This window comes from Lycorma delicatula, chromosome 2 (assembly GCF_047948215.1).
Source record: "Lycorma delicatula isolate Av1 chromosome 2, ASM4794821v1, whole genome shotgun sequence".
NCBI lineage: Eukaryota > Metazoa > Arthropoda > Insecta > Hemiptera > Fulgoridae > Lycorma > Lycorma delicatula.
Window position 1 is genome coordinate 115,513,096 of NC_134456.1, and position 12,393 is coordinate 115,525,488.

Below are 12,393 nucleotides of genomic sequence, written 5' to 3' on the forward strand. Positions count from 1 at the left end.
TTTATGAATACTTCATTTATTTTTAAAATTATAACACAAATAAAGCAATTATGATTAACTAAGACTGTGAATGGATATCCTTTCCAGATTTATTTCACCCATCGTTCTATTTGTTTGAGAAAATTGTATTAATCTGAAGAGATTGCAGTAAAGCAATGTTAGGCCTTTCAACTACAAATCAAAAAGTGTTTTAAGGACATATAGCAATAACAATTCATTGTGCTGCAACTGTCAGAATAGAAAAAAATTTCTAAAAATTATACAACTGAGCCAAGCAATTTCAGGTAATGTTACTGCTATTCATGTTTATTTATTCTTGAAATTTGTTATTCTTGCATTTTTACTAATGACCTCATCTGCTTGTATATAGGCATTCTGCATATTTCCCAAGCATGTCTGATATGAGGTGTTAGATATCAGCTTATGTAATTTAAGGTGTCCCAGGGATTCGGGTACTATTTTATCTGCAGAATAATTTGGGTAAGATGATGTCATAATTTTTAATTAAAAGAAACTTTGAACACAATGAAAGTACATCCACAGATATTTTGGATGTATTTTTCTTTTTCTTCAGTCATACAGTGCTCAAAACCAAATGAAAATTGAAAGAAAATAAAAATCCAAACTCAAAGAAAATGTTATAAACATATTGTAAACTTTACATTTATATTATTTCACTTCCCAGATTATTGTAAATATGAATTTATTTATCAGATTAGAAATAAGTTAAAGTCAATATAAATGTTAACTTATGTTAACTTCTAAAAAAAAATTTCCTAATAAAAATAAGATTTAGTTAATAAACATCTGCAGCATGTATTAACAAAAAGTGATTGTTGATCGATATTTTGCTTTAGATCGTATTTTGGTTGTGATGGACAATAGCTTATTTACGTAGTGCATAGACTCTAGCCAACTAGTTCAAACTGAGTTGTTAATTGAAACCCAACCTTCAAAATACAACATTTACAGACTTTGAAGGCGAAATTCATGTTGAATTTGAACTTAATTCACCAAAATCAATCCATTTCTTATCCTTTCCTTTTGTTTCTTAAGCTGTTTAGTTTTTAGGACTGAGGTAAAAGAATATTCATCCACAAAAATTTCATTCGTGGTGTTGCTTTAAAGCTAGACCTCAAAAAAAAGACTTCAAAAAAACAAATTGATCTTCTCATTTGCTGCAGGAAAGGTAGTATTCTGATTGTACTTCTACAGCTACTATGAATAGCATTATCTGCTATAAAAACCAATTTCATTATCATTTTCTTGTAGATAGTAGGGGTATGATTGAAATGACTCTATGAAACTAATAAATAAGTATTCTTTAAAACATAAGTTTCTTTTACACCCTATGTTACAACCAGTAAAAATTTATGAATAAATCACAAAGCAGCATAAGAAGGTAAAAAATAGTTTGTTTTTGTTTTGCATTGGTAATTAATTTTTTTGACCAGTTTGTTTAAGCAACATTATTTTGCTAGTTATAAATAGTAAATGCTCTAAAAGTTTTAAATTAAGCATTATATAATTCTTTCTTCATAATGCCACAAATCAGTAATAAATTGTAAACTTTTCCATATGAGATAAAAATGTTTGTAAATTTTTGAGCTGAATATTTTTCAAGTATAAACGTTTGTTTCATTTTTTAAGATTGTATCTGCAGCAGTAAGCTACTTCATCATGATGAATGAAGTTTAACTTCATCTTCTTTATTGACAAAATATATTTTGTTATACAATAGCATGCCTGCCAACTGAAGGAGATATTCGTCATCACAAATTTAAATATATAAATTTTTATTTTATTTTAATTAAACATTTATATATTGTAATTATAAAAGATTTGATAAATAGCAAAATGTTTTTAACACTAATTATCCTAGATGGTTCATATAATACTAATATTTAATTTTACAATCTACATTGCAAAACAAAAAAAAAAAAAAAAAAAAAAATGAATTGAATGGTGATTTTAGTCATGTACATATTCATCATTTAGATCATTATTGTTATTAAATATAAACATCCCACCTCTTAAAGAAATATTTTGAACTGGTATATCACCCTCATATATTTATCTAAATATTTTAAAGCTTGCATTATTTTCTTCATTTTTAGAACATGTAAATGTGTTGAGCTGTATGTAAAATAATCATAAATTAAGGCTATAATTATTGAACCAAATCTTGTAATGAAACCAACAGCAAACAATGATGCACCCAAATACAAAAATGAAGAATATTAATATGCAATTTGACAAATATATCCTGGAAAAAAAACAAAAAAAAAATGTTATTGAGAATCAAACAATTATGTATTATTATTACTAATATTTTTATTATTTTTGATAATATAATATGTTATATATTATATTATAATATAATATATTTTTTTTGTAAAAAAACAAATTGTCTCAACATTCACGCCCACAGGTATGCTTTAAAATACCTGTGACTGTTAAGGAGCTGGTTCAACTCATATCCAGTTCCCCATGTCCAGCCATCTCTGATCTCTGGGATCAGTCTGTAGGTCTATCTGCCATTTGTTGATTGATCCCATCTTTTGCCACCTGCAGAGACTTGTTAAACACTTTAATAGAGTAATTCATATTTTTAATTTTTATCATTGCACGAACTCTTAAAATGAGAACCAGTGATGACAAGTTACTTTTACAAAAGCATTCATATTTCACTGAATACTAATCTACAGTCCACAGAATAATGTAGATTAACTGGAACTTAATCTCATAATAGTAGTATTGTATTAGTACAAAAGTACTTTCATTTTTTTTAATAATGACTATTTATCTTACAAAAAAGCTATTCAATTTTATTAAAAAAGTATAGTGATATCTTTAATCATCTGAATAAAAATCCATGTGTTATTTGTTATACATCAACCGAGGCACACTAAGACAAATAAATCTGCCTAAATATACTACTCACTTTATTTGTAGATATTAAGAACCCTTTTGATAATGTCAAATGGAATGAGATATTTAAAATTGTGTTGGTGTATAGCTAATGAATAATATATACAATTTGTAGAAAGATAGTTGCTGTTATAATAGCAAGAGAAAATTTACAAGATTTAATTTTGTAAGGAATTGGACATGAATACCTCAGCCTATGATTATTCTTAACTTGTACTTATAATTAATGAAAAAGCAAGTTTAATAAATATAGGTTAAAAATAAGGATTTAGCTAATGATATAGTTGTTCTAGTGGAAATAAAAATATATTAAAATAAATTTTGGTAGTATTTTGATACAAAATATAAGTAATGAAATATGACTGATATAAAGGTAGATGTTCAAAAATGTTGAAAAGAGGTGACATATCAGAATTATGAGAATTTTTGTTATTTAAATGATAAAATCACAAAGGAATGGGAAAGTAAAGATGATATTAAAAACAGATTAACATCAACTAAGAGAACCATTTATGCAGCAAATAAATCTGCTTGTACCAATTGATAACAGTATAAAATAAAACATTAATAACTCATTCTCAGAGCAGTAGGTTTTTAGAAGTAGTATTATTTGAAAGTATAATAAAATTTGTTTAATGATATCGCATGATGAAGAATGTTATAAATATTTTTGAGATTAGCAGAGAAGAATAAAAACAGAGAATACCATCTAGTGTAATGCCTAATAAAAAAATATTTAGAAAAACTAACCACTTTGCCCTTTTCTTTGCAGCTGGAATAGTTGACAAATTGCCTTTTAATAAGTATTGTCTTATTCCTCTCATATAATTATAAAAATATTCTTCCCAATTAATATCTTCAATATTAAATGGAAATATATCTTTTTGATCTAATGATTTCCACAAATCTTGAGTATTCTTGTTAGAAAAATCCCATTGTCTTGTAGAGAAATGTGATACTGACTGTGAAAATTTGTCAACATTCGCTGATATTTTTAGCTGCCTGAAAGTATACCAACAAAAATAAAATGAATAACATGTTTAACACAGTTTTTTTCACTAAAAATATTCACCAAGACTGCTATAAATGCTCCAGCAGAAGCTCACACTTGTGTTACGCTGATTTATCTCAGATATGATAGAGTGAATCTCACAGACACCAACGTGTCTGGTAGCACTAATCGCCTGCAAGCCACTCATGGAATCTGAACAGATGACTACATGTCATATGTTTGGTTAATTATACTTAAGGCTTTATTAATAGCATACAACTCTGCGACAAAAATGCTGACTATGCTGGGAAGGCCAAACACATGAGTATGTTCTATTGCCAACCACAAAAGCACAACCAACAGAATTATCGTGTTAGTTTATACAGATCCATCTGTATGAACTATAGCATCAGAATTCATGCTGTTTATAATATTATTAAACTTTTTGTAAGATAACCGGATGCGTGTAGTTTTTATATACAAAAACTAAAACAATAATTTACAGGAGAAGGCCGCTACAGGAGGAAATAACATTGAATAACAGTAGTACTGGAGATATCTGAAAATCTAGAGCTAAAAAAAGTGCTGAGCTCTGTTGTCTAGCAGAGCAGCATATCTTGGCTGTTTCTGAAGAAACAGAAAGAAGTTTCTGGACATGACCCAAGTATGATATAGAAGTAGGGATGCTGAACTCAAGAATAAATTGATGCATGAGAATCTACCAGACGAAGATAACCAAAGTGTATGACTCATCATTTAATAAGCAGAGATTCAAGTTCTGCCTCACTCAATCAATTATAGTTGTTTTGCTTCTTCGAGCACATCATCCACCACCCGTCATAGACATCTCGAGATGGTAGAAGGAACTTGGAAGCCTGGGAGGACAGAAATTGTGTATCAGTTAAAGAAATGTTAATACTGGTGATGAATCTTGGATATTTGAGTATGACCCTGAAACAAAATGCCACAGCAAGGAGTGGCACACTTCAAACTCACCACGTCCCAAAAAAGCAAAAATGAAGAGATCAAAAATCAAAATCATGATAATTTGTTTCTTCGATAGTAATGGCATTGTCCATAAGGAGTTTTTGCCTACAGCACAGACTGTAAATCAATATGTTTACCAAGAAATTCTTAAAAGACTGCAGAAAAGAGTTGCTTGCATGAAACCAGTTTTAATTTCTTAAAAATTAAAATTGGTTCAATTTATGATTAAAAATATTTTTTTGTATTATAATTTTTATTAAAATTTAAAACTCACCTACAATTTAAATTCCATACTGAAGCAATTATTATGTTAGCTACCACATCAGCAGGTATTATATTAGCTGTAACATTAGGATCACATTCCATTATTCTTTTAAATCCAGTTGAATATCCAACACCAACTTCAGTAGTGCCATACAAATTATCAATCCAACCTGGGACAGGTTCTTTACTTGAACCTGTGACTGAAAAATATAAAACAAAAACTAGTTACTGAAGTAAATTTTTTATTCAATAAACAGATTTTATTTTTCTCTTTATTCAATTTTTTTCAATAGTTGTTCGTAGACTAATTAAAATTAAACCCAGTTCCAGAGATAAAATATTTAAGTTATGTTAATCATAAAGATTATAGTTTTAATTTAAACATAAAACAATATTTTAATTTAAAATAATGTTACTTATAAAAATGAAAATTCTTAAAATATTAGGTTGTTGAGTAGATGTTCTGATTTTCAGAAGACTGATTTTTATTTGGCAGAGTTTATTTGTAGTATAACTGATTCACTAAGCTTCTATTAATAGTTTCTGTAATAAATTTAATATTGCCAATTTTTTAGATATTGGTTTTATATACAGAAATACTTCACTAAATAAGGCTCCAGTTGTCATTGTCTGCGCAAATAAAAGTACATCATGCTTATATATAAAGTAAAAGCATGTGTAAACAAACAATTTGTTTTGTTTCAAGTTAACCATTGCATAGAGAAACAAATTACTATACCACACACATAATAGCCTATAATATATACATAGTCAACGTTTGCTAACCATATCATAGAGATATTAAATTAAATTAAAGTTATAGATCTACCAAAACTGGAAAACTTCCATAAATACACAAAACAAATGCTCAGATTTCAACACAAACAATATTAAGTATATATAAATTTGTGGTGATAAAAGAAAGAAATGAACTGACACGTTTGAAATCTGACACATTTTTTGTATCATACTAAATATTTTTCTGCTTAACTCAAAAATACCACTCATTCTTTTAATTAAAAATAGCATTGAGTTACTGAAGATTGCCATAATAATGTTCAAAATATTTGAAAGCATTTTTTTTTAATTTTCATTAATTTAGTTCAGATGGCCTTTAAAAGAGTCGATAATTAAAAAAAAAACAATCTTTATTGCATACCACCACTGACAAACATAAAAAAAAAAACAGTTTTATATTAGGTACATTGTGAATATTTATTTAGATTTTGTATTCATAAAAAAAATTTTACTTTTATTCTGTCTTTTATAAGGTCTTAAAATTTTATAATGTCTTAAAATAATAGGCCTACTATTAGTAGGCCTATTATTTTCGATCAAATTTAAATACTACAATAAACTATATGGCACAGAGGTGTTTAATATTTAATAAAATTAAAACTGAATAAATATCCAATTCTATTTAAACACCACATTAAAAAGAAAAAACCTATCTAAAACCATGTTGGTTCTGCTTAAAAAATCTGATGTATTTTATTAAACAATTAATGTATTTCTAGATTAATAATTTCTTCTTCCTAACAAAAGAATTGGTCCTCCTCTTTCTCTTTTGTTAAAAATAATTTTTTACATGTTTATAACTACCCCTCAGATTTTTTCTATACACACTTTTTAACAATTCTCTTTTACTTTTATTTCATTTATTGTTTTCTTGTGTTTTACTTTTCTGTTGTTTTAAAGCTAAGCTATGAGTAATTTTAAATCTACTTAATTATCTGCTAGTCATGATTAGGAGTTTGTTAGAATACATCTCCTGAGTAATTCCTGTTTACCCCTACTCACTTAAAAGTAAGTTAGCTCAAGTTAGTTGTTCCCCCACAAGGTATTTTAAGCTCAACTCCAATTTTGTTTGTTCACATTACACATTTACTCTAAAAACAACATTACAAATTATTTTCTATAGTTTAAATACTTTCTATCAGTGAAATTTATTAGTAATATATGCTAATAAGAAGAAAGGAAATGGCAATAATCTAAAAAATTCTTAGCTTACTGCATTTTCTAATGCTGATTGGACTTCTTATATTAGTAAGTTATACATTGGAGTGCTTATAACAGTAACTCAGCTGTTGTACTGATATTGAATTATTTAAGAATATTTCAGACATTTATCTTGATTTCCACTTTTCCTTAATATGTCAGAATTTTCCTTCATCACTTATACTGGAATTTTTTTTTTTGATTTCTAATCTCAGGCCAATTGTTTTTGGACATTGAAAATAACTGAGCCCCAAATTATCAAAGATAAACAGTGATATATGTATTCAAACCCAAATAGTAGTAATTACTTCTTTAATTAGATTTGAACCTGGGTTCAGCAATGTACATAACAATTCTTAAACTATGATTCTATTCACTAATTTATGCATCAGCAGATTTGATAAAAATAACTAGCTGCTGGTATTCTGAAGAAGACTGAGAATTTATTTTAATTTTATGTGCCATATTAATTATTTTTTTATTAATTAATATAGAAGGTTCCGGGAATAGAATACTTACTTATGCTGGGCCTTACAATAATAACAGGAAGCCCTTTACCATATTGTTTAATAAGACTTTCAGCAACCCTCTTAGTATATATGTATGTATTAGGACAATCCTTTAAAAATCTGAAAAAGCAAATTTAGTCTTTTATTAAGACACATTAAACACATTTCTTTAGAATATCAATAACTATTTGCAAGTATATGCCAACCACATATGAAAGCATATTCATTTATTCTAATTTAAAAATTACATCTTAAACATTTGGCCCCTACATATGTATGACATGCATTTTAAGCGTATCTATATTTCTTATAGCATTCACTTCATCAACAGTGATGGGTGTAACTATTCAATTATTAAGTATTCATTCGTATACTGAATTCATAACAAAAAGAGCTTTTCAAAGAACTTTTTAATATGATCTTTCTGTGTCATGTTATATTCTGTCACTACAAATGAATAAATATGACAATATATTTTTACAATTTAAAATATTCTCTTAAAATAATCGTATCTGTATTCTTACTAGTCATTTTTCTGGTTTGGCCTTAGTTTTCCAACAGAAGGTAAATATTTTGAATAGATTTAATAAAAAAGAAATAGAAAGTAATAATAAATAATGAAATTTAATAGATTATTTTAAGTTAAAGAAATAATTTAATAAAATTACAGTATTATACTTGCTGAATCAAATTACTGAAATTATATAATGTATGGACATGAAGAGAAGTAATAATTAAAAACATTAAAACTGGGCAGGCACACCAAATGTTTGTTGTTGATGATTGTGTAGCTATTTATCATAGTTGAATAAAAAAATTATTGTTAACACCTTTATTATTAAGACTATTCTAATATAATAGTGTTAAATAGATTATTAAAGTATGTAAAGCAATCACTAAAAAGTGAAATGTTAGTAATATGAACTTTCTAAGGCATAGACATGCAGTTGGGTATCTTTGCAACACATGTCCATGATCATTATTGTATATCAGTTTGGTTTAAGTAAACAAAACTTAGTCTCTAAACTTACCGTAGATTTGAACTTTGTTGCTTAAGTTTTAATCATATTAACATTTCAAAGACGCCGTTAATATGTATGCCACATTCCACAGAAAATAGGACTATTGAAAGAATGAGGCTGGCTGATACCACTGCAATAAAAGTAACTGAAGTAATTGATCCTGTTTATTGACCTATCATTGAAATAACTGAATTTGGACAAGAAACAAGACAGGAATGTTATAAAAAGCATATTTGAACTGCAAAAACCAAGGTCAGATTGTTTTTAGTACTGAATGAAACCAAAAACATTAGTAGTTCTTGTTAATATTTGTAAAGAAAATAATGGAATGTTAAATGTTAAATAAAAAAAAGAAAACCTTGATTCCAATTCTTGAAAAGCAGAATCTCAAGCAACTGATAAATAGAATTTAAATATAGATTTAATAGAATCTTGTGATAACCATTTCGTTAATAATATTATCATAAATTCATCTGTCACCTCTGATCCTTCAGAAAATGTATTTTATATCAAAGATTTGGTTAAAAAACTTATTACCAATGAAATCTGAAATAGTAGTTGATGCTTGCACATCTCATTAAAAAAAAACTTGTATTTTCCAAAAAAGAATGATGGGGTAAAAAGAATAAAGTCAAACAACATAAGTATAAATAAAAAAATGTCTGATGCTTATCATAAAAAAAGCAAAATTTGCACAGAAATAAAAATATATGGAGAAGAAAGAAAAACAGTTAATTATGCAACAAGTGTTGAAACAGTGAAAAAAAAGGCAAGCGTAAGAAAAACATAATAAAAAGATTTCTGATGAGATATTACCTGCGTATCAATATGAGCAACAAAGCTGAAATAAATACCAGTGATAGTGATGAATGTGATATAAATACCTATGAACTTTATTAATAATAATAGTTCTGACTTACCTAATTGTGAAAATTTTTGTGTTTGTAATTACATAATAGCTTTGCACGGTGGTTCAGAATTTCCTAGATTAGTTGTAAAGCATTAAAGATAATGAATATGAAGTAAATTTCATGAAACAAAATGGAAAGATGCCTAATTTTTGGAAGTGGCCTACAAAACCAGACCAAATCTGATGTGACAAAGAACATGCAGTGAAAAGTATCTTCTCCAAGACTGGAAAATGTTAGAGGAATTTAGAGTTTTCCTTAAACTGTGTTTAAATTTGTAGGCAAAATAGAATGATGAGAACTTTATATAGAATAATTAGAAGTTCAGAGATTATTAATTTTTTTGGCTAACTCAAATTAATCCGTTTCCACGTACAATATTATTCATTACCCGCTAGTTATTGTTCATTCACTATTGATTTTGCAATTTCTAAATTTATGAACATTTATTGTTGTAATCTTATTCAAAAAATATTAAAATAGCTATTTTAATTTTTCAGTAATTTCTATAGAATATGTTAGATATGTTTCTATAGAATATGTTACAATACTATTTTTTTCTAAATGACACTAAAGATTAAATTACTGAAAGTTAAAGCTATTCAAGCTTCTAAAATTTTCATTTTCTGAAGCATTCATCCTATTAAACTTAGCTTTTGATTATTGCACAGTCTTAATCATAGTTTTACAAATAAGGGTTCATCTTAATTAGTCTGGCAAAGAGAACATTCCAGTTATGTGAAAAAGTAACTAAACATAAATATTAAATAGTATCTTTCATCTTTGAAACATACAGAAAACAGCAAAATAAAGTTATGATTGTTATCCGTAATAGTTAAAGTCATTATGAACTACTGAGCAATAATTGGAGAAAATGAACAAGTACTCTTGCTCTTGAAGATAGACTATAAGAAATCATTATTGCCTGAACATGTTAAGTGCGCTGCCCCTGAGCACATAATATCCTCTATATTGTATTTTGTGGAATGCTGAGTCGTGTAGAAATTCTTCGTGTGCCACTGTAGAACTTAGCTATATTATCAAAAGAATGTTTTTCCTTCCATCCCAATGTATTGGTTTAACATGAACGCTGGGAAGGTATTCTCAAGAATATTATTAAAAATAAATTTACAATAAATATATTTGTACTTTAAAAGAATGTATTTGATAATTATTTTTCAGAATGAATTCAATTTTTTATACAGTAATAAACAATATATATCCAAGAAAGTATACCATGTAAAATTGCCCAAAGAATGGAGTGATTTTCATTATATGAAATAACAGTAGCAAGAGCACACCCAAAGGATGTACCATATTGTGATACATATATTTGTGTATTTTCTTGAAGAATGAATATCACAATTATCAAAAGGAGATCATTCAAAATCTTTAAATATTGTGTATATATTATCCATCGTCTAATTACATTTACAGACATTATTTCAGATAAGTTAGTTTCAACTTTTATTATTTTTTTAATTAGTGTCAATCAAAAATACTTTTTGAGATTGTAGTTTCAGTGTGACTGTTAATAATAATAATATTTATAACAATTACGTCTTCATCAGAACATTAATTGCAGAAATAATAAATGGTAACAGAAAATCATATCCTGCGATTGTCTCAAAATCACTTATAAATTCAGTTTCTGTATCATTACTGATTTTATTATCTGATTATTGTTTAATAATACAACCAAATTTGTTATTAAAATTAATATAATTCATTAAAAAATATATATTGGCCTAAATAGCACAACCACTGAAATTTATGAACTATTTTTCAATTTTACTTACAAGAAAAAATTGATAAAAGTTATTCATAAATTATTTTGTGAAAATAATTGATGAATTAATGATTTGATCTTTATGATTTGACATAGTTTAATCATAAAATCAATTCTTTGGTAACAAGTATGGGAGACATTTTTTTGTACTAGTTCTAGAAATGACAAACAGAAACTTTTTACATATTTTTAAATAGAAAAACTGAGATTTATAAGCAAGCCAATCTGAAAATGTGAATCTTTGATTTGTTGGGACTCTTCACTACTACTGCATTTGTAGGATTTGCAGCAGTTAGTGGCTTATGTATGTATAGATTTTATAGTGGGGAAACTCCATCAATATTTAATTTTGAAAGGTCAGATTAACATAACTTATTTTATTTCATACTAGTAAGTCAGGGCTCACTTCACTCATCTGACCATCTAGCCAAGGAGGATTTTGACCAGGAATATTTCTTTCATTGCTTTTTCAATTAATGTGATGACCAATTTATTGTATGTGATAGTTCTATCAGTAATTTCTTTGTTCCAGTACAGCCTTACTCTTTCGTTTTTGATTACTGGATCTGACTCATGTTTCGAGTAATGTGTTTTTAAGTGTGATAGTCCACCAACTAACCGATTGCTTTCAAATTTTCAGGAACATTCATGTTATAGCAGAAAAGGTTTTAAGCTATAGATCGAGGCTTTAACCCCCTTGGAGTGAAGTTGCCAACTAAAGAAATAAAAATTAATCTTACTAAAAGAAATAAGTTGCAAAGTTTTCCTGATCAAAGGTATGTGTACCTTTAAGTTTTGTTATTTGTACAAAGTTCTTTCAAATGTTTTTACAGGACATTATGAACTCCTTATTGGATGTAAAAATTCACCGAATATACTTATAAATTCTACAGCTTTATTCTTTAAAATGAATACTTAACATTTTCTTTTATTTTTTTCCACAATTAATTTCATTATTCGAATAATTTCTTCATACAATTTCTTATTTTAAATA

General features: G+C 27.1%; 1 long non-coding RNA gene across 2 annotated transcripts in view; it reads left to right on the forward strand.

The window, feature by feature from the left end:
• Positions 1–12,393, forward strand: part of LOC142319158 (uncharacterized) — a 42,126-nt gene that overhangs the window by 22,078 nt on the left and 7,655 nt on the right. The window contains exon 2 of one of the 2 annotated variants that reach the window (XR_012755117.1): positions 12,040–12,175. This is a non-coding gene — a long non-coding RNA (uncharacterized LOC142319158). Of the gene's footprint in view, positions 1–10,822; positions 11,064–12,039; positions 12,176–12,393 lie in introns of those variants that run through there. The other variant, XR_012755118.1, reaches the window with a different exon arrangement.